Raw genomic sequence first — 25,088 nt, 5'->3', positions numbered from 1 at the left:
TGGTAAGCCCTTTTATCTACAGTCTTTTTATCCTGCAGTCTTTGGAACTTTTATGGAGGACTCATCCCTCCTGACACTGCCTGCGACCATGGTTGCCTCCGTGCAGTGGCCATCGGCATCTGCTCAGGGCAGATGGGTCAAGCATTGGGGCTTAACCCCTGCTGGACTTTTACACGGGAGCTCTCTGGGTTTGGTGGCAAGGGGCTGATGATGGGATGTTTGTACTGTTCACGAGGCCCGTGACCAAAGCTGAGCTTGAGCCCTTGTTTGTGGGCTGTAAATATTGCATCTTCTTCCATGTGCTCTTGACAAGTCCCGCTCATGTCCCTAAGCTTTCAGAGAGGGATACCAGGGGCTGCTGTAGAGATGGTCCCATGGGCAGAACCCCAGCAGAGTTTTTCACAAAGGGGTACAGAACCACACAGATAACGTTACTTCTCTGGAAGTCCATGACAAGCAGAACCAAAGTCTTCAAAGTGTTAGTCTACCTTCTCAACGGTTCACCTGCTTTTCCTCTAAGAGCCTCTCAAGAATATATTGGGGGAATCCAGATCAGGACAACTACGTGCTGCTTGTCAAAGCAAAAGCAAAGATCACTCTCAGCCTAGGAAAAACTTTTGGTAAATGTTAGCAAGGATCTATGTGTTCTGTAGGTTTCCCTGCTGTGAAATAAAAGCAGCAGAGGTTATTTTTTTTACTGTAATAGAGAGACCATAGACATAAGCGGTGCAGCTTTATGTGTTAAGAGGAAAGAATGTGCATGTGAAAACAAATGTCCAAGGGAGGCCGGGTACATGCTGCCTCGGGCTGGTGATGGACAACTTCAATGGAAAACGACGGGGCACCCCTGTAGTCCTGTGTAGTAAAACAATGCAAAATGCTTTTTATTTCCAGTCATTTGGATGAACCCTAACATTACTCAGCTGTGATAAAATCTAGTTCACTTTATTATTCAACATCAGGCCCAAATCTTGAGCTTTCTTTACGTTATTTTTAATGCTCCTTAGTTGTTCATTTCCTATCCTCGAAGGGTGTGTAGATCCCCCATGCATAGGTTGCTCTTTTTCAGTAACTAGAGGAGGATTTAATTCCTTTAGTAAACAGGGATTTAACTTTGCATTCTCTTAATCTTTGTCAAAGGGCGTGCCTTCCTTCAGGAATGGGAAGTATGCAGCAATTGAGGAAACTATTTACATTCCATGTCAGCGATTAAAAGAACATAAAACTGCTAATACAGGCCTTGCTGAACATACCAAACTCTCTTGTACCTGTAATAAAATCAGATTTAGAAAATTGTAAGATGCAATCTCCCCCTCTTTTAAAAGTAGGACATGAAAGTACGGTAAATTAACTCTATGAACATCTGACTAACCACGTTTGGAGATGTTGAGATCTGCTCCTTAAGAAATACAGTATTTGTCAATGATTATTTTCTAGTTACCTATCTCTATGGTGGGGTGTCCACCAGAAGATTTGCATTCTAGAAGAGTTGCGTATGGTGTTAACAACATGAGGTTCTTCAGCTTAGCAAGAGCTTCTAGGTAGTATTGTAAAATGCTACAATTAGCCTTGCCTGCGTTTGGGATTTGTAGCGTATGAGGCAGTTCATAGACCCCAAACCACAGAAAAAGTGGGTCATAGTTTTGCAGAATGATTTCTCCCTTTTCTCCTGTATTACTGACTTCGATTTTTGAAAGAAATAATGGTCTGAGTGTTGCAAGTCCGTGCAGAAGTTGCTTCGGTGGGGGTGTGTGTAGGTCTATTTGTTACCCGTTTCTGTAAATAACACAGTGCATCAGTCTGCACGACTGGTCTGTGCTCCCCAGGGCAAACAATCTCAACGCCTCTGTGCTTGTCTGTGGAAATTGGTGGCTGCATTTCTTCTGCCTGTAATGATGGCATTGGGCATGTTGTCACTGGCATGGAGAGGCGAATGGCAGCAGAGGTGAGGTGTTTGGGGCATGAAGCAAGCAGCAGGGACACGCTGCTGCTTCCAGGAGGTCCTGCAGGTTCGTGGAGTGAAAAATAATGTCCAGGAGAGAAATGAGAGAATGCATTTCTGCAGAGCAGAGGATGGGGAATAAGGGCTGGTGGCAGTGGGCCAGACTGGACCTAAGGTAGATTATGGACTCCAGAGGCGTGAGAAGGTCATCACATACCTGGAGAAGGGAGCAATGCTTCCACACTGCAGCTCCTGCCCATGAGTCTCCAAGGCTGCGTAGAGGACCAGCAGATGTGCGTACAGACCCTGGCTCCTCCAGCCTGCTCCATCTTCCTGATGTTGGCATGAAATATGCAGCTCAAATATCTTGAAAGCCCTGATGCTGAGTGTTGGAGTAGCCATTAAATCAGCATTCTTTAGGTAGAAGTAGAGCGCTAAACACAAACATCTTTTCTTGAGTAATAAGTGACAACACATATGAAGCTCTGATATGTGTGCTGTTTTTTTACTGTAGTTTCATGTAAAGCATGTTATTCCTTGGAGAATGGTGGGGGTGGAGGTGGATGGGACCCCTAAATTACATAATTTCTGCATTGGGTCATGCAAAAAAAAACTGGATGTAATTTTCCATGGTTAGTAGAAACAGCTGCTTTGAGTAGTCTTGACATTAAACTCCATTTGTTGAAAACCTTAGAGATTTTCCAAACCTTGAGTTATATTTCAAAACATGATTCAGATGCATTAGGCAACCCCAAGTGGGGACTGATGTGTTAAACCATCTGTTATCTATGGAAATATTTAATGTCAGTTTGGTGTTTTCTGATATTGAGACTCAGCAAGATGTGTTCCTATGTATCGGGCAAGATGTTATAAGTTAGTTCTGGAAGAGTTACTGGTACCTAACTTCACAGCCTAGGTTTTAAAATCTTCTCTATGGTTTCCAGCTGTTAAATTTACTTTTGTACATATTCATTAAATACTTTAGTGATTAATTTTCAAGCGTTGTGCATTCGTAATTGCAAAAACAAAATTATTGGCCGTGAATTCAATTTGCCAATCGTAGAAAACCTGCTAACGAGCTTAAGTTGCAAGTACATTTCTTACTATGATTTAGTTGCAAAGTATGATTGCACTCTTGAGAACCTTAAGTTCTGTAGTACCTTAACTGTTTTAGAAACACTTGTCATATGGAGAGATTTCCAGAATCAGCAAATCATCGATCAGCTGCAAAATAAACCAACCTTCAGAGCAGCTGACTGTACTGATGTGCATTACATCAATAATCCTGATGCACTTCTGTTGTGCAAGGGACAGTAATGTATGCACATACAAATTCCTTTAAAGTTGATTTCAGCATGAGGGTCTTAGAGGAAAGTAGGCTTAGTATTGTGTAAATGAAACAAAACCCCTGCAAGATTACATCTGAGTTGGGGAGCGGAACGTGACTACTGGCTGTTTTTCTGCAACTGGAAACATTTTACACTCTGTCAGAAATAGGTCTGTATACAGCAAAGTACTTAAGTGTTCTTTTAACTTTAAACATGTGAGTAATGCAGGTAAAGTCAGTGGAATTACTTATTTTCAAAATTAATTTCATGCTTAAATGATTTGCTGACAAAGGTCATAATTATGAATGTCAAAGAAATATAACTTTGAACAGATGTTAGAGAGCTTTTTCAGTGCTGACTCCTGTATATACCTGAGTCTATGGCAGATAAAGATAAAAAGCTGAGATAAGTCGACAGCATGTGCGGGCAAGTATGGAGGTATTATGGCTTTGCCCCAAGGACATCGGCATCGGCAGGATCGCAGGTGCGTCCTGGACAGTTTGCTTCTGGTGGGAATTCGTTGACCAGCTTTGCAGAGGGGCAGTGAGGGTGCGATCAGTGTGGTTGTGGCTGACGGGCCATCGGCAGTGTCCAGGGGAACGTGGAAATGGAAAGAAAAAGCTCGAGCATTTTAGAGAAGCGGAGTTCACTGTTCCTTTCCCCGTAACTTTATGATCTTTTTTGTCAGGTTTATGACACAGCCTTTAACAGGGTGATATAAAAAAGGGAATATATGAGGTTAGATTTCTGCCTTTTATTCCCTCAGTAAAAATTCTTCTATTTTATCAGGAGGCAAAATCCACTCCAGGCTATGGTATAAGTCTCCATCTTATCCTTTAAATCCCCCAGGATCCCAGAGATCTCCAGAAGTTTAGAGCATCTCTGACTGTCCCCCTTGCATGTTCACCACTTCTGCATGGAGACACAGTACCAGGGATGGATTGGGATGTAATGGGCCAGTACTGGAGGTCACTTTCAAAGCTTAGCTCTGGGACAGAGGAGGTTCCAGCAGTGTTCCCTGGGTCGGAAAAGCAGGCAATAGGCATCTTCATGCATAGTACTAATGTGACCTGTTCCAGTGAGGCTTTAGTTTTCAGAAATCTTTCATATTCTTTTTTGGTTAAAAGAAGTAGTTCTCTCTTCTTTTCTGCCTGACCTTTCTGAATAGGAGCACTGATTGATGTGCAAATGACGTTCTAACTGGATTAATTTAGCAGGGAAACAACCTATTTCTAGCACCAAAGAAAACAGCTGAAAAAACTTGTTAATGAATTGACATGCTTACACACAATCAGTGGCTTGAAATACAGATAGAGGAAACAAATCTAAACAAACAAATACCAAACAGAGAAAGGGGACCTCTCAGAATACACTTATTATAATTCTCTGCTGTAACTTAGCCAAAAAACTGTGACCCCTGACTGTTTTATCTGCAAATGCTGGAGCTGGCAGCTGTACTGCAGCATTTCAGTGTGAGCTGATAATCAGGGTTTCACTTTAATTGAAGTAAGCATTTTTCCCTTCTGTAATGGTAACAGTCAAATGGTCTGCACCGCGCCGAAATGTGAAGGTTCAGCTACCACAGCTACAGTAATGATGGTATCAATTCGTGACTCTAAGGGTACAGGTATTTGCTATAGCTTTGTGCTATAAGGATGGCATATTTAGTGTGGGCATTGAGATACCAAGATTTGTTCTACAATTGAGTGAGTATTAGCACAGGTTGGTATTAGCAATGGTAGTCGAGGTTGTGTGGTTGGGGCTACCTTTGGCTGTGTCATTTTGGAGCTGTGTGTTGGAGTGAAAGAATTCAGCTCCATTAGGGGAAAAACTGCTGCTTTCTTGATCTGTTTTTCCTCTCCTTACATAAATACACCAAAAGAAAGGAACAATGAGGGAAGACATTCGTACACTGATATAATATGCTGGAAGTGGAGAGGATAAGAAGACCGGTATTTGTATTCTGGAGACCGTATTGTGGTTGAATGTCATAATCTCTAAGACGGTCAAGCTTCTTCTCTTCCCATGCCCCATAAAACAGCGGGGCAATGGGGCTGTGCCAAGTCCCCTGCAGAGAAGAGAAGACTGTGTCCTATTCACAGTCCAAGCCCCGGGTCTGGGGGAGTACGCGGGGTCAGGAGAGCCAGTACTGCTCTGTCCTTGCCCTGCAGCCTTGGCGTGTGTGAGGGACCGGGGGAATGATCCCCTTTCTCAGATGGGAAAACTGAGATATGGGGAAGTTTAACATTTCTGTATGTACTGCCAAACAACAAACCTTGTTCACATAACATGCAAAAAAATTAGTGCGATGGGTACGGCAGGTACTTGTTCAGTGTCTGTCAGTCAGAGCAACCCTAGAGCTGTACCTTCCAATTAAATATATAACAGTAATGGAGAGGGAAATATACTTGCTGGTGCAATAAATTTAATAAAGAAGTGCCTGCTTTGGATTTCGCTCCCTAGATATATTGCAGCAGTAGAATATTAAATTTTCAGAACTGTGTTTTAATCTCCCTTTGTACTGCAGAATGTGAGGTTTTCAGCATTTCATTTGGACATTGCTCAGCAGAGAGGTTGGGGAGGAGAGCTGGCTATCAGAAGACAATAGGAATGTGCACTCCCTCCCTCCCACGGGTGGGCTGGAGTCAGCTCGATCGCGATGATAATGAACACGCAGGCAAAATGTAATCACCTAGGACTGTAAAATAAATAATTAGGGGAGAGGCAAGAGATAAAAACAACTTTCTGGAAACCTTGTAATCTCCCACTGATAGTCATATGCCGGCCCACGTGGCACAGAAGCATCATGCGCCCGAGGAGCGGTGGCCTCACAGCCATCGTTTTGCAGGTTGGCAGGCGAAATGCGGTGCATCCAGCTGGACCCAGGCTTTGCTCACAACCCTCCTGGGTGTTCCTCACATGTTTCTGCCGTCTGCTGCTTGGGCAGGTTTCAGATTGCTTTTGTTTGTTAGGTTTTTTTAGTTTGTTTCTCACAAGGGTGAGCAGCGTTTCAATAGCAGCGAAGGGGAAGCACTGAATTCTGCTTTGCATCATCATGTGCCCCATCATTACCCAGGATGTTTGGTCTCCTTTTCGCAATACGTGTAAAGATACCAGGCCAAAACTGAGAGGATTCTCCTGCTTTTCAGAAACATTTGTGGATATTGCTTTCTGGCTTCAGAAACAGAGGGAGGACTGTAAATGAGTTTTCAAGTCAAAATTGAGGCTGAACCTGCTTTTAATGAATCTTCTATTAGATATTTTCCCTTGGGTGCTCAGTCCAATGTCTTTGAATAAGAGCAAATACGTGACAGCATGTCCAGCGTCTCTAGAATTTGTCTTTTTGCATCTAGTGGCATTTTGCTGGCACATGCTGGCTTCCTAGGATCTCAACTTCTCCTGAAGGCTTTGCAGAGAGAAGAACAGTGTTGCCTTCATAAAATTCTATAGGGAAAGATGCCAGCTATTTAATTTGCTTATAGTGTTCACTGTTTCGTGTATTTATTTTTAGAGGGTTGGTAAATACAGAGTACACTGAAGTACAGTTCCTCAGATGAATTCTCCATTATTTTATGTTACATGTGGAAATGAAGTATTCAAAAGGAACAATTCAGTTCTGTTCATAATCCCTGACCGGGAGCCTGATCCGCATCCCCGCCAGGCACGGGGCTGGGCACAGCACGTGCATCCCCAAAGCACAAACTGCACATCTGCGAGGAAGAGGTACACCTTAAATTTTCCCTAAAACACATATATTTTAATATGTGGACTATCTGTACGTCAGATTGCTGCTGCTGTTGGCACCTGTTTGTATCGTGATCCTTTCAGGTTATCGTCCCTCCCCTGAGTTTGCACTCCTAGGATTTTAGCTGGGTGGTGGATGTATCAGAAAGGAGATAACAGCGGGAGGAGGATGTCCCATGTCCTGGCAATACATGTCCGTGTCAGTACAAACTGGAAAAAACCCACAGCAGTTGAAAAAATGCAAGCATTTGAGGTTCTTTTTAACCTTCTCTTTCATTGTGGTATTTAAGATTCGTATCTTCAAGCTCTTCTGCGCTGTCATAAGTTTAAAAAAAAAAAACAAAAAACAAACAAAAAGAAAAACCCTGATAATATTGTCACAGTCATGGTAAAATCCTAAGGTTTGGCAGCTTTGCCATGCTGTGCTCGCAGAATTTAGGTATGTGAAGGTCCAAGCAGATGGTTTTTTTCCCCCCACACTCTGCCCCAAGTGATTTGTATTTTGAGGTCCTGGGACATGGTTTTACATCCCTGTAGCCTTAAAGGAACAAACATTTATGAAGAACTGAGTGTAGGGTTTTTTAAGGGGCTAAAGAGAAATTAGTCATCCTGTTCTCGCGAAGAGTTCATACCTTAGTTTCCTTTAAAAATCCCAGTCAGGAATCGAGAGCAGGAACTTCCACATAAAGTTTGATCTAATTTGGCTCTCTTTTTTCCTTTTTTCTTTCTTCCTTCTTTCTTTTTTCTTCTTTTTTTCTCTTTTCCTTTTTCATTCTTTTTTGCCCTTTTTCAAAACCCCTTTGAGAGAGATTTCCAGGTGTATATGAATTCCCGTAGACAAAGTAGGGCAGCCTTCAGCATTTCAAGCTTTTCTGTTCTGCCAGGGGTGCAGGTGAGGTGGCCAATATGCACAGACCCCCTCTCTAGAAATATTTGGGTCCTCCTGTCTCACAAAATACGGGCAAAGAGGAGGGCCAGTGGGAGGAAGAAATTAATGCCCCACGTCGACAGGAGAAGAGTATGATCCCTGGATCTTTCTTTGGGCACGATCTGATTCAACATCGCTGATGTAACGGTTTCTTTTACATTTTTTGAGAGAGGCGTATGTGACTCAGGCAGCAGGCATGTCTGCAGAGCTGCTTGCTGCAACAGCTGTTTCTCTGCACCTACTTATGGAAGGTTTTCCTTTTTAAATAAAAAAGGAAAAGAAAAGAAAAAGACCGAAAAAGAAGAAGGAAAAAAAAAAAGAAATGAAGAAAGAAAGACAGAAAAAGCCAGACGCAAGGTACTTCTTAAGGACAAGAATCTTCTGTATAGGGCTGGATTCAGAGGAGAAGCAGATACTTTCCTGGACGCTAAATTTGAGACTCTTCCCAGAAAATGTCAGTTCCTGTCCAAGTGACAGAGCAGTTTCTCAGGACTGCAGAGGATGGCAGAAAGCACTGCCGAAGAAATAAATGCCCACTTGCAAAGCGCGGTGGGGTGGGAGCGCGCGGGAGGTGCTCGCGCCGCGTCCAGCTCTGCTAGCCCCGGGCCAAGTCAGCTCACCTCCCCACCGCCGGCTGCCTGGCTGGGAAATAGGGCTCACGGTATTTATTTATATAATTTCCTTCAAGCGGAGCCTTGAGGATTAATTTGTTCACATTTTGAAGATGAAAAGCAGCATATGAGCGCTAAGTATTGCAATATCGGCCAAGAGGGATGATTCAAAAAGCAGAGTCTATATGAAGAGAATTGAGTGTGGAGGAAATACATATATGGAAACATAAGCTTGGCAATAGGGCACTTTTTTTCCCCCTCTTTGATGTCTGGCCTCAGTAATCCAGACAGATTCCTTCAAGAAATTGGTCCAATTTATTTCTGTGCTTTTATCTTACTACCTGCTACTTGTTCATTTGATGTAGCTATGAAAAAAATCGAGTACCTGGCTGTATGTAGACGTATGCTTTTTGTATGAGTAAGGTAATTTGAGTACACTGTAATACTCCCCCTAAATTGGACTGTTCTTGGCAATTTGTGCTTCCCGAGTCCTCTTGGGATGAGAGCAGAGCTTGCCTGTTCCTTCATCTGACCCACATATTTGCACTTTCTCAGTGTTGTTTAGTCCAGTAAAAGCACACTGTCCTCTCCCTATCTGATGCTCTTTTTTCCCCTAAGGAAAAAAAGAGTTATGTTCAGATACAGCTCTAGTTATGGTTCAGTTTCAATGCAGACTCTATCATGTTACATATTTTATCTGACTAGCACTCTGGTATTTGTGTTTTGCTAGTGCTTATGTATAAAAGGATCATATCTTATTACAGTTCTTCTATAAAAAGGAAGAAGAAGAGGAAGAAGTATGTATCTATCTCCTGCTCTCTGATCAAAATAAGTAAACTTTTGGCTTCAGAAAAGTTGCATATGACATTTAGAAATAAGTTAAAGCAAGCTTCCTCGTCAAACTTAATCAGAAATACATATATGCAGCCCACTCTGACTTCAGGGGAATGTTTGCCTATTTACCTGAGAAAGGAATTTGATAGATATGAATGCTATTTTTATTCTGGATGTTAGAAAAAGGAAAAAAAAACCCCAAAACTGAATGGGAATTAGGAGATGGAAGTAGAGATATTTTTACAACTTAGCCTTTACTACATCTCTGAAAACCATGGAAATAATAGTTTTCTCTACATTACATACCGTCCCTCAAATATAGCCTAGGATTTTTGTCTGCTTCCCTCTGTCACTTGTATTGATGCAGTTTACAGACAGGTTCTGCATTTTCTCCTCAACACAGGTCCTTGCTTGCACTTTGTGCTCTCCATCTCTTCCCCTTCCAAGTGACAGGTAAAGCGAACTCCACATTCTCCCCGCCGCCCCCCAGAATCATTTATTCTTGTTATAATTTGATACTAAGGCAGTAAATGCCTTATCAGTTTTGAAACAGCGGTCTAGATAATTCCAAGCAGATGTCTCTCTTCCTTTTATCACAACATCAGTTATTTCTTGGTCAGTCTTGATTAGCTGATTCTTACATAATGAGAAAGTATAGTTAATGGCCACTTATATGTGGGTTGAACATGCTGAAAAGAACAGCTTAGCCCCTTGAGAACAAGAGGCTGATGAGCCAGTAAAATCAAGCTAAATGGAATGAGTCTTCATTATGAGTCATTAGAAAAGATGACGCTTTGGCTAACAGATGAAATATCTTTGATGAAGACCAGTTGTAAAAGCACAACTTAATGCTTAATAAATGTATTGGGGTGACTCATAAATTCAACGTACACATTTGTTTCCTCGCAGTACGTGTCAAGTCCAGTGCAACACCATTTCCTGTATTAGATGTGTCCCCTGGCTGGATATGGGCTTTAAAAAAGACACTCTTACAATCACTGGATGAAAGATGACTGTACGATAACTTGGCAGAGGATTGAAAATGAAAATAAGAGTGTTCAAATCCACTGCATTTGGCTGGAAAATGGGCAAATCTTCCATTACGGACTGGCTAGTGCCTGTTAGGTGTATCATAATTTGATTAGATTTGAAATTAGTCTAGCTGGAGATTGTATTGGACTGGTGGCAGCTACAATAGTTTAACTTGTTCCACAGACCCATTGGATAGCTTATGCGGTTTTAGTTGGACAAATAAAAACCTAATTTATGAAACAGCAGGGATTTCGAATGCTACACAAGAAATGAAAAATAGAATATATCTCTTATCCCTACTTACACAGCAAAAAAAACCCCAAATACAAAGTAGATAATGTCACGTTATTAGCTGGGCAATAGTGTTGAGGTAGCGTAAAAAACGGCAATGATTGTAACATCAATGCTTCTGAAACAAAAATATTTGTGGAGGATAGGAGGAAATGTGATAGGAAGGTTTTTTTGGTTTTGTTAAAGAAGTGGGTAGGTGTTAGTGTCTTCTGAAAATAAAGCAATCGTAAGCAAGTAGCTACTAGTTTCACTTTTACTTGCATTTCGGTTGAAGAGTAGCACAATCTTTGTTCATAGAGGAGTTGCACCATCTTTAAAAGTCTTCATCACTTTATTTGGTGGATGTAAATTGTGGCAAATTAATGTGTTTCCAAACTACTGTAGGGATAATGCTTAAGTAGGACATGCACTTGGCTTTCTTCAAACTCAGAGGTATAGTGATTTGGTATGATGATCTTTTTTTTTTTAAAAAAAAAAACAAAACAGTTCTTGTTAAGATATTTTTATTCAGTAGCACCTGTTTGATCTTTTTAAATAATAAGTGCTGTTATTTTCAGAAAAAAAATGGGGTTTTATACAAATTTAGAGGAGTATCCATAAAAAGTGCAAGCTACAGTTCTTTGAGAGGAGTCACAGATGCCTGAAGGTAAACACGGGTTTATCTTGACAAAGTTTGCCCAAGCTGTTCTGCAAGAAACAAGCATTTTCTTTTAGCTTAGCAATTCCTGGAAGAAAAATACTTACCATTGTCTAGGCAGCATCAGAGGAACTGCTTTATTCTTTGTTTTCTGGGGGGTGAATTGATTTGTTTCATTTCCACACCTCCTAATAATATAATTCAGATCTGTGATGCAGTCCCAATGACTTTCTGGCCTTCTTGCTACAGCAAGACTGACATTGTTATGGACCCTCGTAACAATAGGAAGAGGTATACCTGCATCTTCCATTTTCTGCCAGCGCTTGTGCCGCCGGCGCAGCGCCTTCTCCTTCCCCCCGCCGCTGGACGTGCCCCAGGGGCAGCACCGCTGCCCCCACCAGTGAGCCCCAAGGCGTTGGGGTCCGGCAGCGAGTCACTGGCAGCAGAAGGGCCAGCAGCAAGTATATAGTTTTAATAAGTAATGAATTCACTTAGTAGGAAAGGGCAGGGTAGAGAATGAATTGTTTAACAGATTAATGTGAATGTCTTTTATATTTTACAAACCTCTGAAGTCCCCGGTGTGCTGAGCCAGGTTTTGTTTATGTACATGGAAACATGAAATCTTTTCCAGTCCCCGTGCAAATACCAGAATTGGACTTCATTACATTGGCTAATTTAACAAGTCCTAGGAGGCTTTTTGTTACTCGGTAATGGAGGAGCAGCAACAAACCCCAGAACTGCTGCACCAGCACAATCTCTTTGAATGAAATAATCTTCCCTGCTTTCTAAGCTCTCCGGGAAGGGTTTGCCTGCGAGGCCTGAGTTGACAATGAACAAAGATTTGGGGCGAGACCCAAGTTTCCTCTGGGGCTACCTGAGCTGCGGAGCCGCAGGCGAGAGCCCTGGTGTCAAGCTCCAGCCCAGGTTCCTGCTGCAGCATGCTCTAATATTAGTTTCCCAGCAAATCGTTGGAAGCATCCCATCTTGGTGAGGCTATGAGCATTAATGAGGGATTTGAAGATCTTTTCTTTCTTATGAAAAGCATTAAAATTCTAGAACTGGGAGTTTATTTATCTCTTCTAACTGGTGGATAATCATGTGGTGCTGAGAAGCGAGGCATTTTAAACTGCTGATACTATTGCTGCTCTGCCCATTAAACAGAACTAATGCAAGCATTGCATAAATATTTTAATAGCTTTTTACAGTATTTCTTTAGAAAATGTTTAAAGAGCTGCCCAATGTCAGACAGAGATACTTCCTATGTAAACCCTTGTTAATTCTCTTTTAATGGCTCTACTAACATTATTTAATTGAATATTGATACATTTAGCAGCAGCCCTTTAAGCAGTTTTACACTCACATATTGATAAGTAGCACAATGTAAGAGCACTGATTAATTGCATCTTTGCTCAATCTGTTTGAACTAGTTCAACATGAAAGATGAAATGTAGGTACAGGAGAGCTCTCTTTTTTATCAACTTTATGTCTTTTATATGCATAGTTTGCAGCACTTAATTTAGGTTCATTTTGATTCCCAGTATGCCCAGTTAGTGTGAGTATGATCACACTCTCGGAGCTAGGGGGGGTCTAAATGTTTTACTCTGTGAAATGTTCTGTCTTTTATCTTGTCTGTTATGAATAATTTACTTGTTGGTACAGCTTCAGAAGTGAGTCCTGTTCTGCAAAAGCATATATATTTCACTGGAAAAAATAAGTATTATAGTGATACTAGCTTTCTCCTTGGAAACCGTCCTTACAATATTAGAAGTCCACAGAGAGGTGGATGCCTTGTCTTGTGTTACTTGCCTTAATAGCCAGCTGCTTTTCTTGTTCACTTCCACAAGAAGCACTGGCATTACCATACATATTTAATCGTAACATGGTTGCTTTTCTCATCTCAAATATTCTTCTTTGCTGCTTTATACACATTTTTTACAAAGTTCAAGCAAGGTGAAAATCCCTTCAAGAGCAGAGGGACTGTGGAAGATCGTGTAGTGTACCGAAACCACATCTCTAGGGCTTTTGCCATTGCCGGATTTTGGCATAGGCTTTCTGCACCGGGCTGAATTTTGTAGGTTTTCCTAACATTTACTCACCTATTGTTAAGACAATTAGAGGTGTAGCGGTTTTATTAAGTTAGTTTTTCATGCTTATTTTCATTCACACAGTCAGCTGAAACCATAATACCCCTTGCATTTGAGTAGTCTTATCAGGGAGGTTTTGAATGGTTTGCAACGTCTGAGAGTTAAAACAGAGCAGGATGTGTCCTTAGCTATTTTCAGTTCAGCGGGAAACATTCTTATTTTTGGCTGTAGAACTGAAAGGAGAAAATAGCTTTTTTGTTGGTTTTCTCATAGTCCTCTTATTAAAGGAAAGGTATAGATTTTCCACACAGGTAGACTATGGGGAGAGTATTCAACCTGCAGCATGACTTGTTTTGCAAGAGACTCAGATCCTGAGATCTGATCTCAGCTCTATGGATTTTGCCATGTTTCCTGAAGACCATGCAAGGGCAGGTATGTCTGTGAAAATTCAGCAGGTGATAACTGAGATCTCCAAGAGCTGCAGATGCCACTGGATTGCAGAATTTTGCATTACTGTATATTTTTTGAAAAATCAATGTGTTTTGGTGATTGCAGTCTACAACCTGAGCTCTTCCTTACCTTAAAAATTGGATTAATCTTAAACATCAGCCAGCTGCAATATCCTCCTCCTTACTTTATCTAAAGGGATCACCTAAAAGAGTGCTACTGCTTGTGACAGTTGCCTTGAGCAGTACTCTGACACTGTTGTGGGCTTGTAAAACATGGTGTAGAGCTTGTGCATTATTAGAAGCGTTGGAGGAGGAGTGTGAAAAAGGACTTGTGCGTAGGTTACGCACGAGTCAGAGTACCAATTTTTAAGCAAATGTATAAGACAGGAATGTTGAATATAGGCAGTCTCTTTAGCTATGGTTATAACTTCGTATCGACACCAAAATGAAGCCACTGCTCCCAGGGCTGAGGCTCTTGGCTGATAGTCACTTCTCAGGAATGCCATCCTTGGCTCATGTGTGAAATGTTGGATTCACAGTGTGTTGGCACAGGGGAAAATTGTCCTGATGGTGAAAGAAACAATCTAAAATCTAGCTTTTCAGTACTAAAATGTTTGGCTATTTTCACTTTTGTGAGTGTGAAGCACCTAGGGAATAACTGAACAGAAATGCACCTCCATTTGGATATAAATTAATAATTCACTTTAGACATGGGCTGGATCAGAATCCAGTTAACTCTTCTAGAGCTCTGCATTGTTAGCAGAAATATATTTGACATAAGTTAACTAATGGGAATATCAGATACAGAGCAGAAACTCATTAAATGAGACTGTCATGTTCTTTGTTTAACAGTTCAGTGAGCAAAGGTAGAGAAACAATGTGGTGGAGTAGTGACAAAAGAGTCTGAGGGAGGAACTGGATGTAGACAGAGAGCAAAACTGGTATGGGCAAGTCTTTTGTGGAAGGAGGAGTAGGACTTTTACCATCATTGGTGATTTAGGGGAAAAGGGGAGAAATGGCGACACCTTTGGTAAAGGTTTAGCACTGAAATGTAAAGAAGTCAGTAGGAAAAAACCCCTTGATACCATTGACATGATAAAAGAGAAAAAAAAGAGTCCATGAAAGCGAGCTAAAGGTGGAGAGAAGTTGTGATTAATAGTCTGGAAGATCTAAGAGGCAGTGCTGATACTACGAGGGTAAGGAATCTGGGGGGATTCAGTCACTCTGAATGCCGATGGGTTTGCTGATGTCACGAGATCACAGAAGTAACTCACCTAGCTTTCACACAGGCATGAAATCACGCAGTGAGGTGGTTCCCAAGACGGCATGAGAGGAGGCTATGTTTGCAACCTGGATTGCATCCTGGACGCCACTTCTAGCTGTTCACAGCAGGCTAAGGAGCGCTAGAGAGGCAGAAGTGTGTTTTGTGTAGGTGATGGCAGAGAAAAGAGGCTCAGGTAAGCTATACGCGTAAGAATCTTCTACAGAAAACCTTTCTTACGCAGCAGGGTTGCACAGGAACTGCCATTAATAAAAATGGAGTCGCTGTGGTGAGCCCTAGAAGTCAGGGTTGCACCCACGGATGCACCCAGCTGGACCGCTGAAACTTGTTTGGGTTTTCACTCCTGGAGGGATTCTGAAAACAGAATTTATTAGGAAGGGATTATTGCAATGCAGAGATAAGGAAAAATTAAGGTAATATCTCAGTCCAAGCAAAGGAAGAATGTCAAGTATGTGATTGTCAGTGCAACTATTGATAGGATTAAAATACGCGAATTACTTTAACCCTGGAAGTTGCACACCAGGTACAAGGTAGAGTGCCCAGCCGGTATTGGAAGAGGATGTTGGGAAACTGTCTTTCCCCTTAGGAAATTATGTCAGGAATGAGGTATAAGGAAGCCAACACAACATGATCATTCCTGACTAAAATTGTACAGGAAGAAGAGGTTAGGTCAAGAGGAAACATTACTCATTTAAGGTGATCTTAATTTGTAAAGCTGTAATAGTGTCAACCATGAGCAATTCCTGTGTGTTCTCCATATCATTATTTTCAGTTGCCTGAATAAAAAGATGTTTTCAAAGAAGAGAAGAGGCAGAGAGGAAGACAACAGGTAGCAATGGGAGAGAACAAATTAGTCACAAGAAATATTCTTTGCTTTACAAAACTTATGTTAAAGAGAAAACTACTGGAAAATATGCCATAGCAGAGAAGTAAAATGAAACCTAGTAACTTAAGAGACTTGAAAATATGCTGATTCTATAATAATGTGTAATTTTCAATTTTCTCTGGGATCTTGAAGAAGCAATTTTATTGATACCAGAACTGGCTGACTGATTTTGATTGTTGAAGCTTACATAAAAGAGGCAGCAACTCTGTTTTCTACAGGAAAATAGAAAACCTTATATTTAGGAGGGATGGAACCATAGTATTCAGAAGCACAGGATTTTCTCAAATGGAGCACAGACAGAAGTCTTTGCGTCCACTAGCAAATGAACAAAGACTTGGCAATGCTGTTGAATTGAGGTCCAGTCAAGGAAAAATTAGGAGCCTTCAGGCTTAGAAAGAGGTTTAGGGTGCAACTTGAGTTTAAGTTCTAAAATAGCCCAATTTCGAGTTTGGGTACATTCGTGCTTTGTATCAGCTGCATGTGTTTGGTTCAGAGGAGAATGGGAACTCCACTCAGACACGCTTAGAGAAGAGCTAATGTACTATTCAGATATTTCAGCAAAAGTCAATTCTAATTTATTTCTGTGTATTACTAATGTCATCGCATGAATCATTGCAAAAGATATGGAGATGAGAATAAAAAAAAAGTTAAATTGGAAAGGCCTAGTATTTTTCATACCTTGTCAGTTATGACATTTAATCTTAATTGTGTCTGAATTTGACTGATTTTCCAATTGCCTGAATTTAGCAAGAGTTATGTTGTTGCTAGGACACAGCTATTTCATGTGATACATCGATCATCAACGTAAAAGAAAGATTTTAAAGACTGATTCTTATGTTTACACTCACAAGTACATTTTGAGCAGCGGTGTCCTAAATGCAGAAGGACCGTAACACCCTTATTCTGAAATAAAGGCATCAAGTGGTGGTTAAGAAATGTCTCAATTTTTAATCTCTCCATGGATAAATAGGAAAGAGGAGCGTGCTCTACCCTTGTTCTTGTTTCCTGTGATTCCTTAGTCATGGTTTGTTTAACATTTTCATGTTCTCAGTGGTGAATTTGATTTGTTTTGTTTCTATTCTGTTGCATGTGAAAGGTATCCTAATACCATTCATTTCTGCCACTGATTTGTTTCTTCCTTTTGAAAATTAATCACTAATTTTTAAGAACAGTTGCAGATACTCTGCTGGTTCTGCATTCCCTCGCAGGGTATCTCTGAATTTCTTTTTTGATGGTTGTCATGACATGGGGGAATTCACTGCACGTGTTCATATGGACCCTGAAACGCACATGTAGTAATTCTATTCTATATTACAGGTACTAATTACACAGTGGTGACTTCCAAGGGCAACTTTTGTAACATTTTTATGGAAAAATTTGAGACTCTGATTTCTCAATGGGCCTGAATGAATTGAATGCCTGTATCAGCAACAGTGCATTCATTTCTGACTCTCTTACCCCTGAAAGGCCACAGCAAAATTTCTGTAATGATGTAGAATAAGACCTGTGAGGTCCTTGCATGTTTGATTCATGTCCCTAAAGCCCACAGAAGCTCTGCAGGCAGCTTGGATGTAGAATTGCTCCTCATAACTGTAGTAAATGAACCTCTATACTGTTTATTGGTTTGAACTATTTATATCTGTGACACAACTGTTACAGCATGTCACAGCTCTGGATGCATTTCAAGAACTAATACCTTGCTCTTGGTGACTTGACAGGGTTTTTTTTAATCCTGAGAGACAAGTAGCGTGGAAATGGACTCATTGAGACTCATCTATTAGTTAGGAGTCTTCCAAATTATGGCCTTGTTTGTGTCCCTTAAGTTCACACCACAACCTGGCCACATGATGAATTAGCTTGGTCACATTTATTATCACTACACAGTTAGTAAATACATAGGGTGGCAGCATGGTTACGGGAGTGGAGCTGGGAAATCCTTTGGCTTCCTATTCTTCTGTCCTGAAGACAGACGTTTCTGGAAAAAGTCTCTAGAACATAGGTTTTTCTCATGGGAAAATACTTTGAAGGAAAATATTTAGCCATTGAATCAGGAAGGAGAAGTAGATAGTGTCATTAGCATAACAAAAATGGGATAGCTGTACGAAACTCTCAAGTTAACGAATTAATCAAAGTACAGCGTATGGGACTCCAAAATAATCATGAATTTGAACTGAATATGGCACACATTTTTACTTAGGAAATAAAAGGGCCATTTAGAGCATGTTAAAACATTTAATTCCCCAATTTTATAGAAAATTTTATTTCAGAACTGCTTAAACTTTTTCTTGATACCAGCTTTTTTGTTGGGACTTAATGTTTTAGCATAGCAATGCAGCGCAAGGCCAAGGCCATAGTAATGTGTGATGAGAACAGTTAGAATGCCATTCATCTTCAGAGTTCATGAAAAACTGAAAGAAGTTTGAAATTTATGATAATAGAAGACAATGACTATTTTACTAGGGCCATTTAGGACTGTCATTTTCATGAAATTAAAGATGGTCTCTTATAAATTTATGTATGAAGTTCTGACAATCCACATCATTTAAGAGACAAAGATTTAGAATGTGATACTGGAATAACATTTGGTAGATATCTTGCTAGATCAAAGTCTGTTGATATTAATATGAAGTCTCAGTTTTCTTTATCTTTTACAAGGGACTTTTTTTTTTTTTATCCTGGAGCAGTCTCCAGTAATCAGTGGTTCATCAGGATTTTAGCATGCCCTATGCAGGGAAGGGTGAAACGCTCTTTTAGCACTCTTTGCTGCTTGATGTGTTTAAAAGGTTTCTCCAAATGGGTTCTTTTGAGGTGAGAATTCAGTACAGGAAAAAAAAAGCACCTTTATCCAATATGAAAGCTCGATATGGCAAAAGAACAGATAGACATTTAATGATGTACAGAGAAGCTCTTGTGCTTTGAGGGTGGAGTAGCATGTAGGACCATAATACAAATTCAGATGCCGTGGAAGAATGTAAGCAGTAATGTTATTTGCCAGACAAAAAGAAATGGATGATGTTCCACTAATAAAATAGGCTCATGTTATCACCCTTGGCTAAAGTTACTGACTTAGCTTGGGTTTTGTATTAATTATTGAAAATCATGGGGTTTGTGCTCCCCAGAAGAGTGCTTTATTATTACAAATGCAGCTGATGTCTTACAGCTGCCAGCACCTTTTTTCAAGAAATTCCATCTTCTTACTTCTTCTGTGTTTTAATGTATGCATCAGCTTGTCACTATATTAGAGTATTAGACAGCATGACAGGAGCAGGCAAAGTAAGTAGCATAAGTTAGGCAAAGTTAAAAAATAAGAGCAAAGAAGCCAGTTGATGAGATCTGTCATTGACATAAAATCAATGGCCCTACACCAATTCATCTGAGCTATGTTGATTTACAGTAGCTGGTGATCTCATACAATAGGTAGTAGAAAAAGCATATTAGAGTAGATGTAATGACCTAGCGTTCATCGTTCGGTTAATGATTAATTGACCTAATGCTCATCTTTGGTTAATAAATTTATAATCATGATTTTCATGTCCATAATAACATTCATGGACTGTAGCCATGATAGGCAGTGTCCTCCTGGCTGAGACCTCGCGGCATGGTAGCTTTCTTCAAGTGTCTATAGCTACTAACATGGTCACATTTGAAGACCTTTGCGTCATGGCGTGGTCAGTAAAATGTGCTCTAGACATCTAGGTTCACTCCTATAGCAATTAAAACTACAATAAATCATAAGATGTTTACACAATGTAACTATCTCTATAGTTACAGGATGTAACTCTAATGAATGGTTTCCAGAACATCTGGATCGACGTGGATAATGATATGCAACTGTAATTTATCTGGATGCAGCTGTAACTTATCTGGATGCCAGCATACTTAATTTATGATTAATATTATATCTAGATGGTAATCTGTAGAAATGCTGTTTGAACGTAATACTTTTTATTTTTAAAATGTCTATTTATTTTTATAGTAACATAGGATTTCCTCTATAATATGGAGGTAGATGAGCAAGTACAAATGTCTCCAGAAAATTTGGTTGTCGGGGTGTTTTCAGCTAGCAAATCTGTTGCTGATGGAGGTGTCTAAGACAGTGGCAATACCTTTGATCTCTCCTGCTGTCTTCCTGTGGCACAGCAGACTTTTATGGCTTCTGGGCTTCTTTTCTGAAAGATTTTGTTTTATTATGAGATTCTGGGAATTTCTCAACCTCAGGTGAATGGAGCTGATGTTACGTACACCCTTCTGAAGTGAACATTTATTAGCAGGTGATTCCTTCTAGTCCTACATTCCTGTGATTCTTCTGCAAACTATTATGTCACGTGATTTTATCAAGCAACAACATAATTTAGTCATTTGAAGATGGAAATGCAAAGATCAGGCACCTAGGATATTGGGTGAACTTTTGTGGCCTGTTGAATTTGAATGGTATCTAAGCACATAAATGTGAGGCTCCCTGAAAACAAAGCTACAATCCATTTTTAACATGTAACGAGGAGGTCTTATCTGCTGAATAGAAAATATTACTTTATCAGGTACAAATTATCTATAGATGGGGCTTTAAAAATACTGTCAATATTAACGTTTTGTTTTTTCAACTTGCCTTGAACTTAACTTTTCAGAATATCATTTAAGACTTCAACTTGTATTGCAAGGCAACACGTACACAAGATTTGATTGATATTCCAGTATGGATCAGTGCTAATGATGTTAATACAGGAAGATAAGTCAGAATAAACATTAGATTATTTTTGTGTTTGTGCTTGTGTCCGTGCAAGTCTTGTGTAGTGCAGTGACTGATTTCTTCAGGGGAAAAATATCTCTGAACGTAGCGTTGGATCAGTTCCCTGCAATCTGTCTAAGTCGAGCTTTCAATATGATTTTCAAGCATGTTTCTTTGAAGAAAATATTTGACCTAGTAGATTGTATTTCACTGTCAAAATTATAATTCCCTTGATAATTAGCCATGTTTATCCAATTTCAGATGTTCTGTTGTGCTATTCCTCACTGGTAGGAAGCTGATGCTTTGGAAGTGCAGCTCTAGCAGGGGGTTATGTGATGTCTAAGGATGGACCTGCAGTTTGTGTCCACCTCCTCTTTCTCCAGAGGCCTCTTCTGGGGTTGACCACGTGGACCGATGAATCGTCCTTAGTGCAGGACCACCCCCTCCCTGGGGACCACGTGGGGACAGCGTGGGGAATGCAACCTGTGCACGTACGGTGCAACGCGTGCGCAGTACATCAGAGCCTTGCAGGGAGCGCTGGGCCCTCTCTACACCGGTGAAGTTTGTCATTAGAGTGGGGACCGTGGCATATGGCATTACCAAAAGGGCATGGGGGTCGGCGCGTCGCTGCGTATTAGCGATGTGACGAGCCGGGCCAGAATGGAAAACTTCCATGAAGGCTTTGGAAATAGGGGTCTGATCACCACGACAGTTTTGTTATGGCTTAGGGAGATTCAGCAATTGTATGTGGTTGCCAATCTAAAGTGGTTTGGATTCCAGTGTTTTAATTTGTTCCTTTAGCTGAAAAGTTTGTATAACATAGCTGTAGCTGAACTCTCAAGCATGCAAAAAGGCATAGCGTGAAAAAGGCTTGGAAGAAGACCCAGCTGTTTAGCAACCAGTCCTAATCATCAGCTGTGAATCTTTTCGTTTGCCTACAGAGGAAATAATATCAGATTAATAAATGAAGCATTCAGGGTCTGGGCTGGGAGGTATGCAGGATCGAATAACACACATTCTAGGCAAAGACAGACTCATACTGTAAATGGAGCTAAGAAACCCTCCGAGTCTGAACAGTACGGGCTGTGTTATAACCTGATTTGGTCAGGGAATTAAGAATTGATCCTTTTAGGGACTGACACTGGATTGTTGACACTCGTATGTGTCCTCCAGCAGCTTTTACATCTACGTGAGACTTGTTACACTGCACTCCAAAATATCTTCATCTAAAGCTCTGTTAATGTTAATGTTGGGCTCTTTTATTTTTTAAAGGAAACTTACTAAAGTGAGATGGTCTGAAAGACTGGGACAGCAGCAAAGATGCATTTGCCATTTCTTTGCAAGTGTCACAGTTAAACTCTTATGCTGTTAAGGATTTTTCTACAGATCATGCAAAACCCCAGCTAGGAAAATAAAACCGACTTCCCTGTTTCGCTCGTGGAGATTCAGAGTTATTCCTCTTTCTCTGGGGATCACAAGGAATCAGTGACAGAATATAAAGGCTGCGCATGAGATTTTCCAGTACTGACCTACTTCTTCTCTCATTAAAATCACTTTGAGTTTTACCACTGACTTTTCAGGCAGAGTCAGGCCAATATTGTGTGCTAATGAAATTGCTTTCCAGAAAGCTTCTCCAGTAGTTGTGTCCAACCGTTCCAAGCCATGGGTCACAATACGATTTCAAAAGTACTGAGGAGCCCATCAGCATTGTGAAACGTATTTCCTGGCCCTGGGTGGCTCAAATTTGCATCTTGTAGGCTGTGGCAGGAAGGAGAAACCACACAGAGGGCCCATTTCGGAAGAATCTGCTTGTGCATTTGCCTCTGTGGTCTCCCTCTTCGGGGCTGGTGGAGCAAAAGCATCATGTGGAGGAACCTGGCAGGAATACGGAGGGGTGCTGCAATTACCCCGACACGCTACGCAGGGTTGCATAAGACAGGTAGTCTCAGAGTATTCATTGCTTTATGATTTCTATCGTGTGAGCTTTAAACATTTAGGAAGACTGTTTTTTTTCTTTTTTTCTATTAATTCTTTTGTAATTTGCCCCATAGCTCAGTGTTTCACACCATCTGGACACTCGACAGCCCAGAGAGCTCTGCCAGAGGAGCACAAGCATAATGAAAAGGATTTTCTTTGGGTTCAATGCATATCCTTAAGAAGGAGCTTTACCTGTGTCAGGTTTTTCCTCAAGTATCTAGATGAAATGCTGAATAAGCGTAACAGCCTGAATGGATGGAAGCCCAATTTTCCTAATATTAAGGGTAGAATCAGAGCCAGGGATTTGGTTTTGGTCTAAATGAACTCCAGGATATAAAGCCGAGACCAAAAGAAAAACAGAATTTTAAACTGTATGCTTTAAAGTTAATGAATAGTTACATTGTCTGGAACACTACACAGGAAAGAAAAACTCTGGGGGTTTTTTGGCTTTTTTTTGGGGGGGGGGGGGCTTTGTATTTTTCTTGCACAATTTGGTAGTCAGAGATCTATAAAAGGAAGAATTGTGCATTCGTATAATTTAGGGAGATTTTTTTTTTTTCAAAGGAAAAAAAGATTATCTGTCCAAAAATTTTTGTGATGAGCCTGTGGAAACCTGCGAAAGCAGCAGCAGTGTGCCCTCCAGTGACAGGAGCTGCTACAGCAGCGAGAAATGACAGTCTCTTGCAAGCTCCCTGGGGACTCCTCTACACAGGGAAGCTTGGAAAGTTAAGATGAATTAATCAAAAATACAAATAAGGCTAAGTGAAAATATCTACATTCCACTTTCACCACCCTCCCTTCAGCAGATGCTTTCTTTCAGACATGAAGTGCCCTTAATGTGCTGTAATCTTCATACCCTTGGACATTCATAGAATTGTTTTTGGCTTGTAGACTAAAATATACCAGAAAAAGAATGCAGTTTCCACATACATAAGTAGCTGTCGGTTGTAATAATTTTATATACTTTGACGGATAGTCTTGCAGGAACAAGGAGCTTTGTGCTATGCAGTACACAAGACCTTGATTTTGCAACTGGATTCCAGAAGGAAACCCACTGGTTTGGGGCAGGGAGCTGTGACTGAGGGCGTTCGGCATACTGCCCTTCGTTGCACTGGAATTTGTCCAAGGAGTGAGCCCTGAAAGAAAATAGGCTGGGTTGCAAGAGAGGAGAGAGAACCTGGCATTTCCACTGTCCTCGGGGCAAAAGACTTGTGCTGGGGGGAAACGGAAAAGACCTTGCAAACGCAGGGTTTCGTGCTAAGATAGGCAGCGTTTGGCGGTTGCTCTAGCACTTCCATCCTAACGGTTGTTGGGGGGGCATGAGTGTTTCTTGCATGGCATACTGCTGGTTTGCTTTTACTTTTATGCATTGAGGCAGTGTTGTCAACTGGACTGATTTTACGGCGAGTGTTGTAATTTTGTCTTCATTTAGGTTTTCAGCACTTGTGTGCCCTAAGGGCATTCCCCAAAAGGCAGGCAGTCCAAAGGTAAATAGAGGTGTGTTTGTGTAAAAATGTGTTGACTTCAGAACTGCATCTTGTTCGTCTGCATGGCGGGGATATAACCACGGAGATGACAGGAGAGCCCTTTGCAGTAATTATGTTCCTTCTCCAGTATTCCTCCAACTGTAGTTGCTCTGCAGCAGTGGCAGGACAGAGCTGGCAATTTTTTCTGAACTCTATTTTACTGTTTGAAGTGTGGGTATTGATGCAAGACTCCCTCGCCCTCCCTTTCTCTTTTTCTCATGCACATACAACTGTATGCAGAGAGAGAGAGAAATCCCAGAACAAAAGGGAAATGAAGAAAGGAGAATGAAATCAAGAAAGCATAACAAAAGGCAGCATTTTTTAAGAGTCGTGTTTTGTTGATCTGGGTGATGTGAGCAGAGATTTATGGGGGGTTGCTTGAGCAAAAGTTGAATTGTCTGTCATCTCGCACTGCTGTATAACCATGTTGCACACAAGGTCTGCCTTAGACGTACAAAGAGGGAAATCCTTTCTCTCCAATGAAGTGAACCGATCATAATGGAGAACAGCTGCAATCGAACTAGAACGTGATTTAATAAAATATTATTAGTAGTGACACTACCTTACACTGTCATGGCAGCACTTTGCAGTGGCACGCAAAGTAGTTGCCTGGTGGGAATCACCAGCTTTTTAACTATTATTTCCTGGCTTTTTTTCTGCGCTACTTTTTCAGAAGGGGAATAGCACAAAGAGATCTCGGCTTACATAGATGTAAGCAGTTACCGTTTGCACAAAAAGAGATATTTTGATAAAAAAGATATTTTTATCAGATCACTGAAATACATCAACCTCTCAGCTAATATTTTTAGAG

The 25,088-nt window shown here is 40.8% G+C and overlaps 1 protein-coding gene across 1 annotated transcript in view; it reads left to right on the top strand.

The window, feature by feature from the left end:
- Nucleotides 1–25,088, top strand: part of ADAM12 (ADAM metallopeptidase domain 12) — a 187,642-nt gene that overhangs the window by 49,035 nt on the left and 113,519 nt on the right. The window lies entirely within an intron of this gene.

The sequence above is a fragment of the Gavia stellata genome, chromosome 9 (genome assembly GCF_030936135.1).
Source record: "Gavia stellata isolate bGavSte3 chromosome 9, bGavSte3.hap2, whole genome shotgun sequence".
Taxonomy (NCBI): Eukaryota; Metazoa; Chordata; class Aves; order Gaviiformes; family Gaviidae; genus Gavia; species Gavia stellata.
The sequence above is the reverse complement of the archived record's forward strand: the minus strand, read 5'-3'. Positions and strand labels throughout refer to the sequence as shown.